At 43.7% G+C, this 17752-nt stretch overlaps 1 protein-coding gene and 1 non-coding gene across 6 annotated transcripts in view; both read right to left on the bottom strand.

The window, feature by feature from the left end:
- ZBTB38 (zinc finger and BTB domain containing 38) overlaps nucleotides 1-17752 on the bottom strand; it is a 138693-nt gene that overhangs the window by 37425 nt on the left and 83516 nt on the right. For 3 of the 5 annotated variants that reach the window (XM_040233911.1, XM_040233908.1, XM_040233925.1), the window contains one exon: nucleotides 8352-8456. The gene's annotated coding sequence lies outside the window, so the exon portion shown is untranslated. Of the gene's footprint in view, nucleotides 1-8351; nucleotides 8457-9233; nucleotides 9990-17752 lie in introns of those variants that run through there. The other 2 variants (XM_040233920.1, XM_040233916.1) reach the window with 2 other exon arrangements.
- TRNAY-GUA lies at nucleotides 3278-3350 on the bottom strand. The gene has a single exon. It is a non-coding gene; the product is annotated as a tRNA-Tyr (tRNA).

Here is a 17752-nt window from a genome sequence, read left to right as displayed (position 1 = left end):
GAGGGCAGAGTATTAAAGGAACTAAATTCCTGTTTGCTTCTGCCAAGTTTACCCTCAGAATAAATCTGATCAAAACTAAATGAAGGTTTCTGGCAGTAGGTATCCAAACAGTTCCCCCTGCTCACCTGTTTTAGAGTGAAATGACCTGGAGGCAAAAGGAACAGGGAACAATTATGTCAATAAATATGTTGCCTGCATTAAAAAAAAAAAAAAAGTAAAAATTCCCCAGACAAACCTAAACTCAGTGTAGATATTAGCCCACAATAGACTGTTTAGAAAAATTATGCTTTAAATACACTGATTAAGAAAAAAAAAAATCTAAAAATAGGCTGTTCTGTAGAACAGCTCGAGTCTCTGCCTGTGCTTTCATTTTAGAAAACAAATGCTCATGGACTCCTCAGGGGGAGGGGTTTAGCACAGGGATTCAAACTCAACAGAAAATGGCCACCGGGTTTCAGAAACCTGAACGCAACAACCAGGGGCACTCAGGGGACCTTCTGGAAACACAGGGCACTTACCTTTCACAACAGTCAGTGCTAGAGACAGATAGAACCTGGGTTTTTTTGCCCCACCAGCGACATAAATCATGGCCTCCAAAGTGTTTGTTTGCTGAACGCCACAATGACTAATCACCCGACTTTTATTTTTCTCCCTGAGCCAGAGAACCTCATGGGGGGGAGGAGGGCGGGGAGGACAGGTCATTTTTAATGTTAGGGAGCTGCTAGGATTGGAGGTAAGATTCCTGTTTAAGCTTCATACATGAAAAAGAGAAGTTAAGGACCTCGAAAAGTATTTCCTAAAATAGGGACGCGTAGTCTTCTTATCAGACATGCCAATCGTTCAATAGAAAAGAAAGTCTTAAAATAGATCATTCAAACATGGTACAAAGCTCTTGAGTGATTTCCTGAAACTTGTCAAAAAACAAAAATGAATATTCAGACTTAAATAAACAACCAAACAAGGTCAGAACTCACTTCACAGTGTATATTCATTTACAGGGAAAAAACAAAATGTTCTCCCAGGTAATTTACAATGCTTCTGTGCAAAAAAAGTCAACTTGCAGGGTAGAGTAGCTAAAGAAAACTCCAGAATTGCTAGACCTTGACAGGAAAAAATCTTAAAGGTCAGGCTTTTTTTTTTCAAACCCGATTTAGCACAGCACCCAGGGTGGGCCAGTTCTCTAATGTCTGAGTGAAACCCCATTTGGGGCTTCATTTCACTGCCACGTCATCCCTTTTTCCATCTATCCCTGTGCCTTCGGCTTCCTCAAAGTGGTCCTCCCACCCCTTCCCGTTTTAAAGCAAAGATGGAACATGCATTAGTCTGAGGGAAAGGGTGGAACAGGCAACAGAAGGAATTTGCAGCAGGGACCCGGGATGCAGTAAGACTGGCCACGGCCTCCCCTACAAGTACCAAGGACCACCCGAGACCTTGGCACCCCTGCTCTCCGAGTTCGGGTCAAGGACTATAGGACCAGAATAGACCGTCTACACAGGGACAGACCAGAATGCTGCGTAGATTCTGAGACCAAACAAATCTTCCCTTTGGTCTAGAAGTGAATTGGTGTTCTATTAGAGCTAATCAGAAATCTCCATGACTGCGTGAAAATGCTTATGTGTTTGGGGAGATGGATTCTGAATGCCGCTGTCTTCTGCCTGGCTAGATAATAAATTCAGCTCTGTTTTTACTGAATTGCTGGTCTTATTATCTAGTGATAATCAACTCTGCAAATAATCACAAGTGTTCTAACACACAAACAGGAAAAATAACACAAACAGAACGGGACCTAGAAACAATATCCCCTGCACAAAGCAGGAAGTGACAGCTTGTATCTATCTCACCTGGCACAAAGCCAGCCTTAAGGGGGTGGCCGAAAGAACCCCAGGATGCTCCTCTAGCACTTGGAACAGCCACTGGAGTCCTCAGGACCACAGGGCGAGGAGGACTACGTGCACAGGTGTGACCAGCAACATGGGCTGTGCGAGCTCGGTCTTCCTCTTTATACTCCTTGAGAAAATGCTTCGTTCCTCTCAAAACTAAATTATTGGAGACCTTAGCAATTTTCACTTAAATAAGAGAGGAAAAAATGCTTTAAAAAATAGGAGACAGCCTCCTGCCTCTCTTAGCTTAAAAGGAAAATTTTCTTGACTCTCTTAACTGACAAGAATCCAAGAGCTTCGATGGAACAGGAAGTTTGCATTGTGGTGTCTTTCTGCTGAGAAGCCCAGCCGGCATGGCGGGCTGCTCTTGTCAACAAAACAGTTGGAGGGAGCCAGTGCTTCCTTAGGCTTGGCTTGCTGACTGCCCGTTCCTGCTCTCCTGATAATCCACCTTACGACAGGACCTACCTGTTTCTTCAGCAAACTGGACAGGCAAGGGACACTGGCTTCTGTTCCCTGTCTGCCACAAAAGTGGTGTGACCCTGAGCAAATCCTACGACTTCCCTGCATTTCCGTTCCCTTATCTGGAATGTGAAGAGGCTGGGCTAGTTTACTTCCTCAGGTTCTTTCCAGCCATAAAGTTTCAAACCATGATTCCTTACCTCCTATTTTGTCACCTGTTGATTGATTCCCCAGCCAGTAGAAAAAAAGCCTCATTTCCTCCAAAGCAGACCATCTCTCCCACCCTTAAACCCATGCACTTTCCTCAAAAGTGTATGGGGTACAGGTCGGACTCAAGGTCTGGCCAGTACAAGTACCCCTTGGAGGACAGTGGGAGGGAGCTTCGCAACTGGGATCTCTGGCCAACCTCAGACGTGGAGTTACCATCTGCTTGTTTTAGCACATCTGCTTTTCTGCTGGGGAGGAAGCAGAATTACGGCTGGAAGGAGCCTTTTCCATCACTGAACCAAACTTTCTCCGGTTACAGGTGAGGAAATCAAGCCAGCACAGTTCTGTGCCTTTCTTTTCCAAGGCTGCGCAGTGGGTCACGGGAACCAGTCCTAGGTCTCCAGTCCAATCTTTTACAGGATGCTCTTTGACCTCCCCCTCAACGCCCCACTGCAGGGCTCTGGGCTCTTTCTCCTGTAGACTTCCTTAGGGCCCCAAGGCAATCCCCTAAGGAACTGTTTTAAACTTTCAAAGTGACAGAGCAACTCTGGGAACATAAAGCCCCACACAGGGACAGTGACAGCTATAAAATGAAAGTGAAAGTGAAGTCGCTCAGTAGTGTTTGACTCTTTGCGACCCCATGGACTGTAGCTTGCCAGGCTCCTCCGTCCGTTGGATTTTCCAGGCAAGAGTACTGGAGTGGGTTGCCATTTCCTTCTCCAGATGATTTTCCTGACCCAGGGATTGAACCTAGGTCTCCTGCATTACAGGCAGATGCTTTACCGTCTGAGCCACCAGGGAAGTCTAATGACAGCTATAGCAAGACACAAATCTTTGACCTTATCAGTGCATCAATCACCTGGTGTCTTTGCTCTAAAAGACAAGCCTGCAGCAGCACTTGGATGGTAGATAAGAACAGGTGAGAAAGATAGGGAGGCCCTGAGGGTAGGGTCCTGATCTGATGATACCTAGCACCAAGCTCATATTTGTTGAATGAATTCAAATTTGGACATTACCTCTGTCCATTCACTTCTTGTCAAAAATTCTGAGATTACTGGAATAGCAGGGGCAAGGGTCTCTAAGCCACAATCAGGAACGATGAGCTATTTCATGCTCTCAGTATGTGGCTGGGGAAACTACGTGGGGTGTGGAGACAGAAGGCTGGACTTTGGAGCCAGATAAGAGCCCAGAGAGTGAAAAACTCATGTTTACCACATCAGACGGAACCTCTCAGACTCAATTTCTGCCACACCAGTTATCTGGAGATTCCAGTAAGATGGCCGAGATAATGCATATAAGGGGCAGGATGGACTCCATGAAATTCAGTTCAGTCTTCTCCCCTTAGGGCCTATGGGTTTAGACATAGAAGCCCTGATTCTAAGCAAGGCTCCAGGACACTGGCATCCTGTTCCAAAAAAAGTGAACTGTTAGTGGAATGCCAACAACTGTTATAAAATGACTCAGTAGAATTTTAATAAACATATCCCCATTGAGTCACCCGATTTCTAAATTACATACAAGGAATGTAAAGTGCAATTTAATAAATACGAGTCAAAATTATGTTTTATATTCTCCATAAATAGCTTAATACCAAACATGTATGTATGTCTCAATCCTTTCCTGTGAATAAATAAAGAGAGCTGGGACGAGGAGGAGAAAAAAGGATAAATTATTCTCTCACCTATAAAATGAGGTTGGTAACAATGTGAACTAGTCTAAAAAGTACATGATTACAAGATGCGAAGAAAAAGGAAATATAACGACACGGATGTTTATCGACCAGAAGAGAGAGTCAGATAGACAGATGCATCAAACTATTTTAGTGGTGTGCTTGTGCACTGTTACTGCCATTAAATATATTATTGGTAACAACACTTAAAGTTGCACTGGTTTTGCAAACTCTGGGCATAGGAACAGGGTGTTACCACTTACTCCACAGGAAAAGAAGTTGATATGAGGGCTGTGTCACCCAGCACCGCTGTGGCTGCACCGCAGATGGCGACAGTGGGTGTGATAAGACTACCATTCCTTCACTATCTGGGACCCATGTGTCTTTTATCTTATTACAGAATAATTCGTCAACATGAACAACACAAAACTTTTGAGTACAGGCACGTCTTTATGGATTTTAAATCAACCTATCAAGTCTCAGGTTTATCTCCTTTCTCTGCTTCCTAAAAACTGGCATTTGCTAATCTTCATCACTGCAGTACTGGTTTAAAATGAAGATTCTCAGGAGTCTGCCTGAAATTTACTGAATTTGAGTCTCTGTGCTAAGGACCCGAGAACCTGCATTTTAGTCAATCCCTCAGGTGTAATCTTTTATAAAAAGATATTTTTTTTAATGTGGACTATTTTTAAAGTCTTTATTGTATTTATTACAATATTTCTTCTGTTTCGTGTTCTGGTTTTTTGGCCATGAGGTGTGTGGGATCTTCTACCACAGATCGAACCCATACCACCTGCTCTGGAAGGTGAAGTCTTAACCACTGGACCACCAGGGAACTCCTTCCCAGGTAGATTCTTATCCATACTAAATTGCAGGTCATTTGAACTCTCACAGGATAGACTAGCTATCATGGAAGGTATGCGCGTGCCATGACAAAATGAACATGCTAAAATAAGTCATAAAAATAAGCCTTTAGGTATAGACAGATATTAGATAAAAATACATATACCTAAAAAAACTGTAAGGGGAATGGAATTAGCATTTATTAATTGCCTACTATGGCATGGATCCTGACCAAGTTATATATTACTCAATCTCCAAAACAATCCTATTTGAGTTATGGATGGAAAAAGCTAGGCTTAGAGAGTAACTTTTCTGAAGTCACAACCCTGGAAAATAGCCCAGCTAGGTTGTGAAACTAGATTTATCTGACCCCAGCCTTCTCATTCCATTGTACTAAGCTCATATGCCCATGAAATACATACACACACACGTGCGTGTGCGCACACGCGCACGCGCACACACACACACACACACACACACACTCTCTCTCTCCCCTGTCATACAACAGTCATATGGCAAAAGGCAAAATACAAATCTGATTACTGTTAGAAACCTTTACATCAACAGAAATGTAGTTTTTAAGAACTTTCTATCAACGGATATTCTTTGGTCGTCTGTTGACAACAGAATAAAGAGGACGACAACTGTCAAAACCACATTTAACATCTTGAAATTTTAGTAATCAGAAGTGTGTTTTGGGGCTTGTTAGGATAAAATTTTTGCAGTGATTCTTGATTTGTGCAAACTACACATTTTTTTTTGGAAATGGAACCACTTGATATCCATTCTGCAGGTCACAGCATGTTACAAAGTGAAACAACAAATAAGGGATTTAGCACTTGTCAATCCAATGGCCGTTTTAGGCCTCATATCACCTGTCTTGTTCATCTGGGTTTCCCTGGTGGCCAAGTGGTAAAGAATCTGCCTGCAGTGCAGGAGACCCGGGTTCACTCCCTGAGTGGGGAAGATCCCTTGAGGAGGGCATGGCAACTGACTCTAGTACTCTTGCCTGGGAATCGTGACTGAAGCGACTAGGCAGAAGCCTAACACTGCACCCTCTCTCCTCTGGGAAACCCTCTACTGCTGGCTTCCAGAGCCCTGTTCTCTCATTCTTCCTTGCTCTCTTGTCAGACTTTTTGCTAGGTCCTCTCAGAAGGCTCCATCCTCAAGCTTTGCCTCTCTACGGTTTTTCACTGGAAAATTTGTTCTCTCATCTCTTAACTTTTTTTATATCAGTGATTCTAAACTAGCCCTAGCCTCCCTGTGGGATGCAAAACCACTGATCGTCTGGGGGATATCATACGTCATACTTCAACACTTCAAACTCAGCCCCTCGAAAATGCAGTCCCTCACCCTTCTCCAAGTTGTCTTCATGGGTACCACTGCTCTGGAAATCTCAGTGTCAGCTTTAGCTGTTTTTTCTCTACTCAGATGTCAGATTGGGTCAGTTTTTCCCTTTGCGTCTGTTCCTTTCCCATTTTGCTGCTATCATCCGTTTCCGGCCTTCCCCAAGTTCCCCCCACCCTGCCTTTTCCTTGGTGGATTGTGGTGCCCTTCTAATTGGTCTCCCTGTCTCTGGTTTCTGCCCTGCCTTTTCTTCTGATTTCAAAGTAGGTACTCGATAAATATTTGCTGTGACATTTATAGAACTCCTAGAAGTTTGCAAAGCACACTCACACTCAACATCTCATTTGTTCCATTTGGAGCTTAAGTTTATTACAAGTAGCATTCAAGGCTTACAATCTGATTCTGTTACTTAAGGCAATCACTGGAGCTACTTCTAACTTTGAACCTTGTAAATTAAAGCATCTCTTAAACTGCTTTACTTCTGAAGATTCAGTGTCTTGTGTGGCCTACAAGCTAAAAGAGAAAAGCATTTCAAGTCAGAGAGAGCCCCCTTGCCAAAATGCTTTTCTCTCTGCTGATAAAGGTGATGGTGACAGCAAAATCAAAATTGAAAAGAAACTCCTTTCTGTAGATTTTTAAAAAAGTGTTTCCTATTTATCCAGTTGGTATCCTATTTACAAGTCAATCTCCAACATCCTTGGAAGCTGATATTCTGGCATGGTACAGAAAAATTCTAACAGTTGAACAATAATTCCTCACTAAGAGAATGAACATGACCATTATCATCACTGTAATAACAGAGTAATATGTTTGGTCTTAAATACCCAAATAAGTGCCTTAAATACCCAAATAAGAGCTCAATAAACATTTGTTGAATGAATAAATGAATTCAGAGCTGGCCTTACTATTGTTTATAAATTGAAAGCATCGGTTTCCACAGATGGATGGAAAAGTATGTTAAATTTGAAAAAACAAAAACAAAAAAACTTGCATTGAGGGCCAGAACTGTGATACATCAACTACCCCGGTCTCTTCTGGGTCCACTCCAACTGCTGCAGAAGTAGGCAGAGGAGATGGGGGCTACTGGCAGGCACTGTCCTCTTGACTGGGCCTCTCTGGAGTTAAGGTTTCAAGCTCCTGGAGGACAAGCACTCTACCTTGAATTTCGTGGTCCTATCCCTGTGCTCTGCATACCGAATGTGCATCATAAATGTGGTCTGAGAGGCAAAGTCCTCCATGACCTGCCTGCATTTTCACCTTTCAATCCTTCACATTTATACTTTCTTACTTCGCAGAGGTAGTGTGAGGAGTAAAAGCACAGCACTTAAAGCATTTAACACACTGCCTTGCACTCACACACAAAAGCGCTTGATCAATGATAGTTGTTATCACCGTCATCTGGGGCTCTGTCTATGCCTCAAAGGTGGAGCTTAGTGTGCTGGGCTGTCAATACTTGTCGGTGCAAACAGTGTGCATCCTGGGGTTGGACTCTTCATGTGTGTATCCTCAGCGCCTAGCACAGTGTTCCCCCTGTAGCAGGCCCAGAAGCTGACTGCACGAATGAGCAATTGCGATGCAAGCTCCAGGCCTGCCCCAACCCAGCCCATTGGGTCTCCCTGAAGAGTCATTTAAACTCTCTGGGCCTTGGTGATGTCTGTGGGTCCTTCCGGCCTGAAGAAGCCAGAAGACAAGATTCACAGAAGCTCTTACAACAGTCACTGGCAGAACTGGAACTAGAAGGCTTTCATTCCCCCTTCATCCCCAGGCACCTCACACATCACGTCTCCTTAATAACAGCTTGCCTAAATGTCACTGTCACTTTGTAATCCCCAAACCTGGTGGATTGCTGGCCACAAAGCATAAGCTCCTTGGGAGCGGTTTAGTCCCTCAGAAAAAAACATTGCCTATTTCAAGTAGAGAACAAAAGATGTAAATTCGATTACCTCAGTTAGAACAGACCAGCTTTAACAGAGTTAGTATCTTGAGCTTCGGAAGAAATCACTTGGAAATCCTTGGTTCTGAGTCCTCCATTTCCTCCACATCTAGATCTAAAAAGAAGTAAAACAAAAAGAATAATGTCTCATGACTAGGTGCCAGGACCGAACGAATCAGAAAGAAAAGTGACTTCCATTGGCATGTGGACTGAACACCTACTGTCAGTTCCGCACTGGGCAAAGCAAATGACATAGGTGATTCATACAGTCCTCAAAACATAGGAGACATCCCCCCATTTTACAGCTACGTCAAAAGAGGTTCTGAAAGGTCACAGAATCTGTTCAAGGTCACAGAGCTAGCCTATGTTAGACCTGGGACTTAAACACAGGTTCACCCCAGATTCCAAATCCTGGGTTATTAACCTGTAAATCAGGGTTTAAAAACTTTTTTGACAGTGACCCACCATTTTAAAAAATCATAACATAAACGGAAAGTCCAAAGCCTGAAAACAATGCTTACTCTTATTATATACAATGCACCCTGATATTTTCTTTTTTATATTGCATTATATATTCTATATCTTAAAAAAAAAAATCTGGTAGCAACCCACTAAATTGATTTCACAATCCTCTAATGGGTCTCAATTCTTGCTAGAAAAACACTACCCTCAGAGATAGTACCTCACTAGAAGTTTCTCAGAAACCGCGAACCTAATCCTCCTATGCTTTTTAACCATGAGAACCTGACCGAGTCGTTGAGCTTCATAATTAGGAGAAAAGTTTCTAACTTTTAAAATATGTCTAAGGCACCAAAATACGTATCATCCATTATGGATCCTTAGAAGAGATATTTAATTTGGGCCAAAGTCCAGAATGGAATTAGTCACTTACCTATAGGAGAGGAGTTATAAAGTGGCACCGCAGACAGACTAAAACCTCAGGTGATTTATAATATATCCTGCAAAAAGTGGCTAACAGCGGGCGGTCATGTTGTACCAACAGTGGAGACCTAACTACTGCCGAAGTAGGAGGCTGAGATTGCAAAGCCCTGGGGGCAGGGCCCTGCCTTTGCACTTCCCATTCAATTCCAGGGGCTTTGGTGTTCAACCAAGGAAATCCTCAGGTTCCGGATGGGTCAGGACGGGGGTCCAATTCGCTGTCCGAGGGAGGGGAGATGCGACTGTCAGCGGCGTTCCCGAGCCTGCTGGACCGGAGCCCGTCACGTCCCCCGCCCTTGGGTGCGCGTTGGTCCCCGGACCCCCGCCCTTCAGCATAGCCTTGCAGATGGGCCACGGCTGCGGCGCAACGTGCCCGACCCCGCGGCTGGACCCCGACTCCCAGGGCGCGGGCCTGGGCGTCCGGGCACCTGCGGGCGCCGGGTCCCCGCAACACCTCGGCTCTCCGGAGTCCGCGGAGCTCCCAGCCCCGCGCGAGCGTCCCCCGGCCGGGTTTTGAGGCTCCTTCCCGGGAGAGCAGGGGTCGGGCCGGCCTCGCCTCGCCCGCCCGCCCCGCACACGGCCCCTCTGCTGGCACTTACAGGGCTCGGCCGCTGCCCCGCGAGCGCGTTCCCCGGGGGTCCATGGCGCTTCCGGACCCGCGAGTCAGGCCGCGGCGTCTCGCAGCACCGCCCAGAAAATGGACGCCGGCGGCTCGGCTCGGCCGGCCCGGCCCGCCCCCGGCGCGGGGTTGGGGACGCCACCCGGCCGGGAAGAGGGCTCCTCGGCCTCAGCCGCGGGCCGGGCTCCGGGGCACCAACGAGCGTGCCCAGGACCAGGCCTCGGGAGGACAGGGGCAGGGCCGGGACGTGGGGGGGGGGGGGGACACACCTCGGCCCCGCAAAACCCCAAACCCAACCTGGGCGCGACGGGGAGAAGGGGGGGGGCCCACGACGGCCCCAGATGCCACCAAGGGGGCTGCGGCCTCAGCCTCTCTCCTCTCTGGAGATCCCAGAACCCGCCCCAAGGGCAACCACTTAGGGGTCTACGGCCACAAAACCTAGTCCGTACCGGAACCAGGCCTGGGTTTGCAGACGGGTCCCCAGGTTCCGCATCCAGATCCCAGACAGCATCCAACCCCTGCCTGTTTAAGAGAGGCAGGTTTCAGAGTAAGTCAACTTGCAGTTTTCATTTAAACTCTCAGGAATCGAATGTCACCTGCGCTTTCCCATGGCTGACAGGAGATACCTAGACAGATTTTCCCAATGTGCTGTGAAAACTAGTTCGCGCAAAAGACCCAGGCCTCCTCCTGAAATAAAGCGCGCTGACTGCCTACTATGCTAGACCTTTCGCCCAAAGATTCAGGGACTGCTCATTGAAAAAGTATTTACTGAGGCCTGCCACAAACTCGCCTTATGGAGGAGCTAACTGCCTAGTTAGCTATATTGCAGAGGTTTTGTTTGCTTGTTTTCTACAAAACCATCCACCTTCTCTGCATTTTGGTGGCATGAGGTTTTTTTTTTTAATTTTCTCTTGAAAAGATGCATTCCCAGGTTACAGTTTAAAAAGATAAGTCTGTTCTTTTCATGACTTAACATCCTGTTTTTAGTTTGGAATACAGCGCTCTGCATCCTAGTTCCTGATCACGTTTTAAGATTGTAAACATTCTTACGGAAAACAAACCTATGGTTACCAAAGGGCAAACGTGGGGGTGGGGGCGGCAGGGATAAATCAGGAGCTTGGGATGAATATACACACATTACTGTAAGACAGATAAGCAACAAGGGACCTCCTGTATAGCACAGAGACTCTACTCAATATTCTGTGATAACTATAAGAGAAAAGAATTGGAAGAAGAATGAATATATGTATAACTAAATTGCTTTGCTGTACCCCTGAAACTAACACAACATTGTAAATCAACTATACTCCAACAAAATTTTTAAAAAGTCACTCCCAATGTAAAAACAAAAAAGATTGTGATGATTCTGAGGAATAAAGTAGAAACCAACATTATATACAAAGTTGGTAAAAACATTTTAATAATCAAGGAGAAATTTACTGACTTAAAGTCAAATTAAAGCATCATGTAATTTAAAAATAAAGACAGGGTTTTGAAGGCTGATAGGTTGGGCAACATGCACACACATGTACACTAGCAATTCCTAACTTCCTCAAAGCCAAGCGTCCTTTATTATTTCTCTGTGGGTCACGTTCAAAAAGAGCTATTCCACTAAATTCCATTTATTAACTAATGATTCATCTTCCCACTTAAAAAAACAACCCTGGCATGTTTTTGTGTATGTCATTGCCCATCCGAGCTTCAACCAAAACGTGAGCGAACCCATTGTTAATCATGGATTCCAAACTAAAGAAATCTCTGGTCTGATAGGAACTTTATGTGTTTCCATTGAGCCTTTGGGAAAACTAGGCATGGGGATTAGGAACCTCAGGTTGGGAAGTGCCAGTATGAGGTCTTGCTCTCCATGCTGCCCTGCTGCGACTGGAAGGTGGGAGGGTGGCACAGCGGGGCAGTTTGGCCTTTGGATTCTGCCTGCCTGGGTTTAAAGCCTAGCTTTGTCACTTACAAGGCTACTCGCTGACTTCAGGCAAGCTGCTTAACCTCCCTGAGCCTCAGCTTGCTCATCTGTAAAATGGGGCTGATTTTAATATTACACTTACCTCACAGGGCTTTTTTATAGTTTAATGGGATAATACGTGTGAAGCATCTGCATTATGGTTGTTGGTGCTGGAAGTCAAGTATGCAGAGTTCTAAGTTTCTACCATCCAAGTAGTAAGAATCCTAGTTCCCATGGGTAAAACAACTTTTAAGCCCTAGAAAATTTCCATGGGTAAGCTCCCAGGGTCACATGCTGAGTGACATAAAGGGATTTAAATACAGGTTTGACTGTACAGCCCACTTTCTATGCTGCTAACATGTTCCCCATGGTACCTTGTCAACAGCTTGTTAAGGCTGAAATCAGCTCTGGCTTTCCTAAGAGGCTTAGCAAGTGAATGGCTCCTTACATCCACTTGCGAATTCACAAACAGTGGCATTTCTTTCTCATTAGGGCCAAATGTTTCTCCAGAAGTGAGTAGATTTCCCCCAAATTGTTATTAATAACTAAAATATCACAGCAACAGTTTTAAACACTGCAGCCTAAAACTTACATAATCATCCTGTCCTTCAAAATTTTCCACCCTTCCTCATAACCAGTTACATATTCTCTCTCTTAATCATTCTTCTGAGTATGGGGAACTATCTGGAAATTTCCAAGAATGTCCCAATTTGTTAAAATATTCATTCTTTTCTATAAAGATTTATTCCTTTCAAAACAACTAAGTATGATATATTTTTATATCCTTATAATACTTTTCATTTCAGTGCATTAGCAAATAAGAAAAAAATATCCTAAGACTTTTAAGTCTTAAATTTCTACTATTAGTAGTTCTTCAACATCTCCCCAGCATGGCTCCTGATCCTTTTCTAGTGGCCTTTTGTAGGAAGTTTTCCTTGTTTTCTACCTCATTTTGTTTAATCCCCACATCATTTCCATTATGCTATGACTGCCTGTTTGAGCTTTCTGATTTAAGACTCTTGGCCAATTTACCGCCCCTCTTCTTTCTCTTTTTTAAGTTTTCCATATTCTCATCATATATAAAAAGTCTAAACCATGTCTCATAAACCCACTTGCTTCCTTTGTTTTCCACCATGGGTTAGGAATCATTAGGAGTCATTCCGCCTCCCATTCTTCCTGTACTCTGTTAATTTATTGTTTTATTTCTCTCTTCCCCTCATCCTGGGCACTCACCAGGTTCTGTCACTTGGTTTCCTCTTCTATAGCTGCTTATCTCTTTCCCTTCCAGCATTTTAAGAAAGTCTCTGTCCAAATCTTCTATAATCCCCGCCACATTTCTGAAAGGTCTCTTGTGATGTCATGTTGAGAAGTCTACCAAAGTCCTTGCAGAGGTGGGGTGTAGACAGGGGTGGCAGCTTCCCACCCCTGGGAGACAGGCAGGAAGCAGTAGGAACTGGGGCCTAGAGGGTCATTCATATCCCACCTAAGTGGGGAATGGGGGTGTCACTCCCCAGCCCCAGACTCATTGTTGTCAGATGAGAATGCCAGATCTGCAGAGTTTTCCGATGGAGCCCAAATCAGGATTTTTATATAAAATATATAAAATGTTGACCACATTAAAAAAAGAGAATGAATGTATATCTGATCAAGTCTTTAGCTCTAATTTACAGAAAACCTCTGAGACAGAGGAACATGTAAAACAGCATGAAGGAATGCAATCTCAAATTTCTGACTGTGGGAAACTATGAGTCAGACAAATTGTTTCTTCAACAAAAATTTTATGATGATAGCAAGGATGACAGGAAGAGAGAGAAGGAAACTTACTGATTAAATAAAATTTAAGGAAATATTAATTGCAGTATGAACCTTATTTGGAATTGTGCTTTGAACACTTTTAAAAAAATGATCTAACTGGACAGATTTGAATGCTAACTGTGATATTAATAAAGAATTATTTTATTTGTTGATATGATAATGATACTGTGGTTATTTTTCTTTTTTACTAGCTGATATTTTTCATGTAATTTTTTAGTATTCCACATTTTAAAAACTTTTTATCTAGAACTGTTTCAAAGTTATGGAAGACTTACTAGAGCAGTACCAAAAAACCCTATGTATACCACACCTATATCTACCTTTTTATCTATTTTTTTCTTGATTCTTTTGTAAGTTGCAAATATTATTCTCTTCTATACCTAAATACTTTAACATTTATTTCCTTTAAAAAATTCTTCTCTCTTAGTATCTTTATCTTTTAGAGACTCATACTGATAGATGGAGAAACAGTGTCAGACTTTATTTTTTTGGGCTCCAAAATCACTGCAGATGGTGATTGCAGCCATGAAATTAAAAGACGCTTACTCCTGGGAAGGAAAGTTACAACCAACCTAGATAGCATATTGAAAAGCAGAGACATTACTTTGCCAACAAAGGTCCGTCTAGTCAAGGCTATATAGTTTTTCCAGTGGCCATGTATGGATGTGAGAGTTGGACGGTGAAGAAAGCTGAGCGCCGAAGAATTGATGGTTACCAGTCCATCCTAAAGGAGATCAGTTCTGGGTGTTCAGTGGAAGGACTGATGCTAAAGCTGAAACTACAATACTTTGGCCACCTCAAGCGAAGAATTGACTCATTGGAAAAGATGCTGGGAGGGATTGGGAGCAGGAGGAGAAAGGGACGACAGAGGATGAGATGGCTGGATGGCATCACCAGCTCGATGGACATGAGTTTGAGTGAACTCCGGGAGCTGGTGATGGACAGGGAGGCCTGGTGTGCTGTGATTCATGGGGTCGCAAAGAGTCGGATACGACTGAGCGACTGAACTGAACTGAACTAAAATTTTTAGAGATAAAGCAATGTGATCTGGGATTTGCTTTAAAATAACACAGATGAGGATTTACATGAAACAAGATTGGCCAGTTATTGAGAATTGTTGAAACTGAACCGTAACTATACAGGATTTCATTGAAGTAGTTTTTCCATATTGTATATATGTTTAAGATTTTCATAATAAAGTTTTAAAAGATTATGTTAATGAAAGACTTTAAAGTGATATGCAATGCTTACGGTATAGTAAGTAAATAAAAAGATACGAAATTGCCTATAAAAATATTACCTCAACTATTAAAAAAATCAGTGGGCATAGATAAAGGGCTGAAAGAATGCACGTCAAACTGGTAACATTCCAAATTATTTCAAAGTAAGTATATATTACTTTTATTATGAGAAGGAAAAAGAGTAATATAGTTAAAAAAACAGAAAACAAAGTTGGCAATGGATGCAATTAAAACTATTGTTAGAAGTCAAACAAAGCACATATGTAGGTTGGACTGACCAGTGGGCCCCCAGTTTGCAGCTATTGACTTAGAAAATGAGTCCACAAAACTGTATCCTACAGGCCAATTTTATCTGCCAACTGTTTTTGTATAACCGACAAGCTAAGGATGGTTTCAACATCTTTAAATGATTGAAGAAAAAAACAAACAAAAGAAAAACAATATTTCATGACATGAAAAGTTACATGAAAATCAAATTTCATTGCCCATAAGTGAAATTTTATTGGGACACAGCCACAGCCATTCATTTCTGTATCTATGACAGTACATACATTATATATAATTCATTATATATAATTCATTATATATAATTCATAATTAGTATATTTTTAATTTCATCAACAGTTTGTGAAACATTGTTTTCTTTGTCATTATATAAATATGCAGATAACATCCTCAGTTTTGCCTCCACTTACAGAGCTAAAATACTATCTGGCCCTTTACAGAAAAAGTCTGCCAACAGCTGGTTTAGAAGCGGGCTTCCCATGTGACCTAAAAGCGTCTTGATTTAGCAGAAAGAGCACTGGACTAGGAGTTAAGTGAGGCCACTTAACTCTCTGAGTGACCTAGAGAAGGCACAATTTCTCTGGGCCACAGTTCTCTCAATACGACCGAATAAAATGAACCTACCATTCCCACAGCGACTGAAGTCTGGGGTTCATGTTCCCATAAGAGCTGAGCAAGAAGTACAGGGTGGCAGCACTATGTGCTGGTGTGCCAGCCAGGGGCAGTGCTTCTGGAGACCATGGAGCTCAAACAAGCAGAATCTCCACTGCGGATGGCTTAATGGGCACTCAGAGCAGGGCGTGGATAGGCGGTTGAAGAGCAGGGAAAGACAGGCTTTGCGAGCTTCAAAAGCTGAGCTGTATGCCTGCTGAGGGCAACATGACTTTGGGCAAAAGAGTTTCTAAAATTTTCCATGCATCTATGGCCATGGAATTCTCCAGGCAAGAATCCTGGAGTGGGTAGCCTTTCCCTTCTCCAGGGAATCTTCCTGACCCAAAGGTTCAAAGTTGAGTCTCCCACATTTCAGGCAGATTCTTTACCATCTGAGCCACCAGGGAAGCCACCTAAAACACATATTTTGGGTCTATCTCCAGGCTGAGCTTTGTGGAAAACGAAAAGCAATTGGTCACAACAAATGTAAAAATCTGCCCATTTAAAATTTAGTCCAGATGCAGTCAAGTGACGTGGCAGGGGTAGAGGTGGTCCCAGCATGGAAATAGGAGCCCTGGGACAGAGGCTTCCTAGATCCTGGGATAAATCACCCTTAGGGAGGCCAATCTGTAGGCTCTTTGTCACCGCCACGGTGGGACAGTGCAGCCCCAAGGCCAACATCATGACTGAAGCCGGACAGAACATGGCAGCACCCAGCCCATACACAGCCTGCATCTCAGGGGCTCTCCAGGCCTCTTTTTACTCCCTGCAATCCCTCCTACTCTTTCTCCTGTGCCCGGCAACCCCGGCTTCAGGGTGCGGCACAGCAGCCTGCCTGCTGACTGCTCGCTTTGTTCCCTCTTCCTGATTTCCTGCACCCCCTCCCCACCTCCTTGCTGCCCTCTCGGTCCGCAGTCCTTCCATCTCCCCACTTTGCCCCACAGCTGACCACCCCACTCGCTTTCACATTGTTTCCCCAATACCTTGCATTTTCTAATCTTTCAGTGTAACCCCTCTGTTTCCCTACTACAGGTCCCCTACTTCCCTTCCACAGCTCAAGAAACAAGAGAAAAGGGGGAAAAAAATTACAAGGGCACTGCCCTTCTGGGATTTAACCACATTCTCAGCTGGTGGCTTTTGTTTTCTCATCTCACTGACTTGTAAGGCCCTCGGGGCAGGGACACCACGTCATGCTCGGCGCTGGGGAAGATGGGCAGGACCGTGAGGCCTTAATTAGAGCAAGGCCTCAGACAGGGTAGAAGATTTCAGCAGGCAAAAAAAAAAAAAAGAAGGAATTTCAAAATATCTATTTGGCAGCAATGACCACAGGGTAAGGAAGAGGTTTATTTAATCATATAAAGAAAATCAGGAAAGACTTCACAGCTTTTTATGAACACAGAAAAAAAAAATATTTACACTGGCATTTGAAAAACAAAATTGAACCAGAAAACAAACTTCCTCCATAGGCCAAATATAGTGACTGTAGACACAAACACTAGTCTCGAACTCTGAACTAGAACAGCTGCAGAAGCAAGAAAACCATTAAAGGAAAAGATGCAAAACAAATCACAAGATCAAAAGAGCCACTTTCTGGTCAATGAGATGTTTGGGCCATGGCAGTGTCATGCTGGGCTCACCTAACAAAGATAAGGGCTTTGGCAACTGGTCTTTGATTTACCTGCTTCCCACAGAAGCAGAACAGGGCTTCAGGGAGACCCCCCACGACCTGTCAGGGAAGGTAAAAAAAAAAGCAGAAGCATCTTGCCTGCGTCACAAATTCAATTTTTTTGCATTCAAGGGCTTCTCAACTTAACATCTGCTCATGAATGCGAAAGAGTGGCAGCCCTTATGGAGGTCACCTGGCAAGGCAGGCAGACCAGCTTGCAGCAGGGCAGCCAGACATA

Source organism: Oryx dammah, unplaced genomic scaffold, assembly GCF_014754425.2.
Source record: "Oryx dammah isolate SB20612 unplaced genomic scaffold, SCBI_Odam_1.1 HiC_scaffold_2, whole genome shotgun sequence".
In the NCBI taxonomy this organism is placed as follows: Eukaryota; Metazoa; Chordata; class Mammalia; order Artiodactyla; family Bovidae; genus Oryx; species Oryx dammah.
This window is presented reverse-complemented; position numbering and strand designations above follow the sequence as displayed.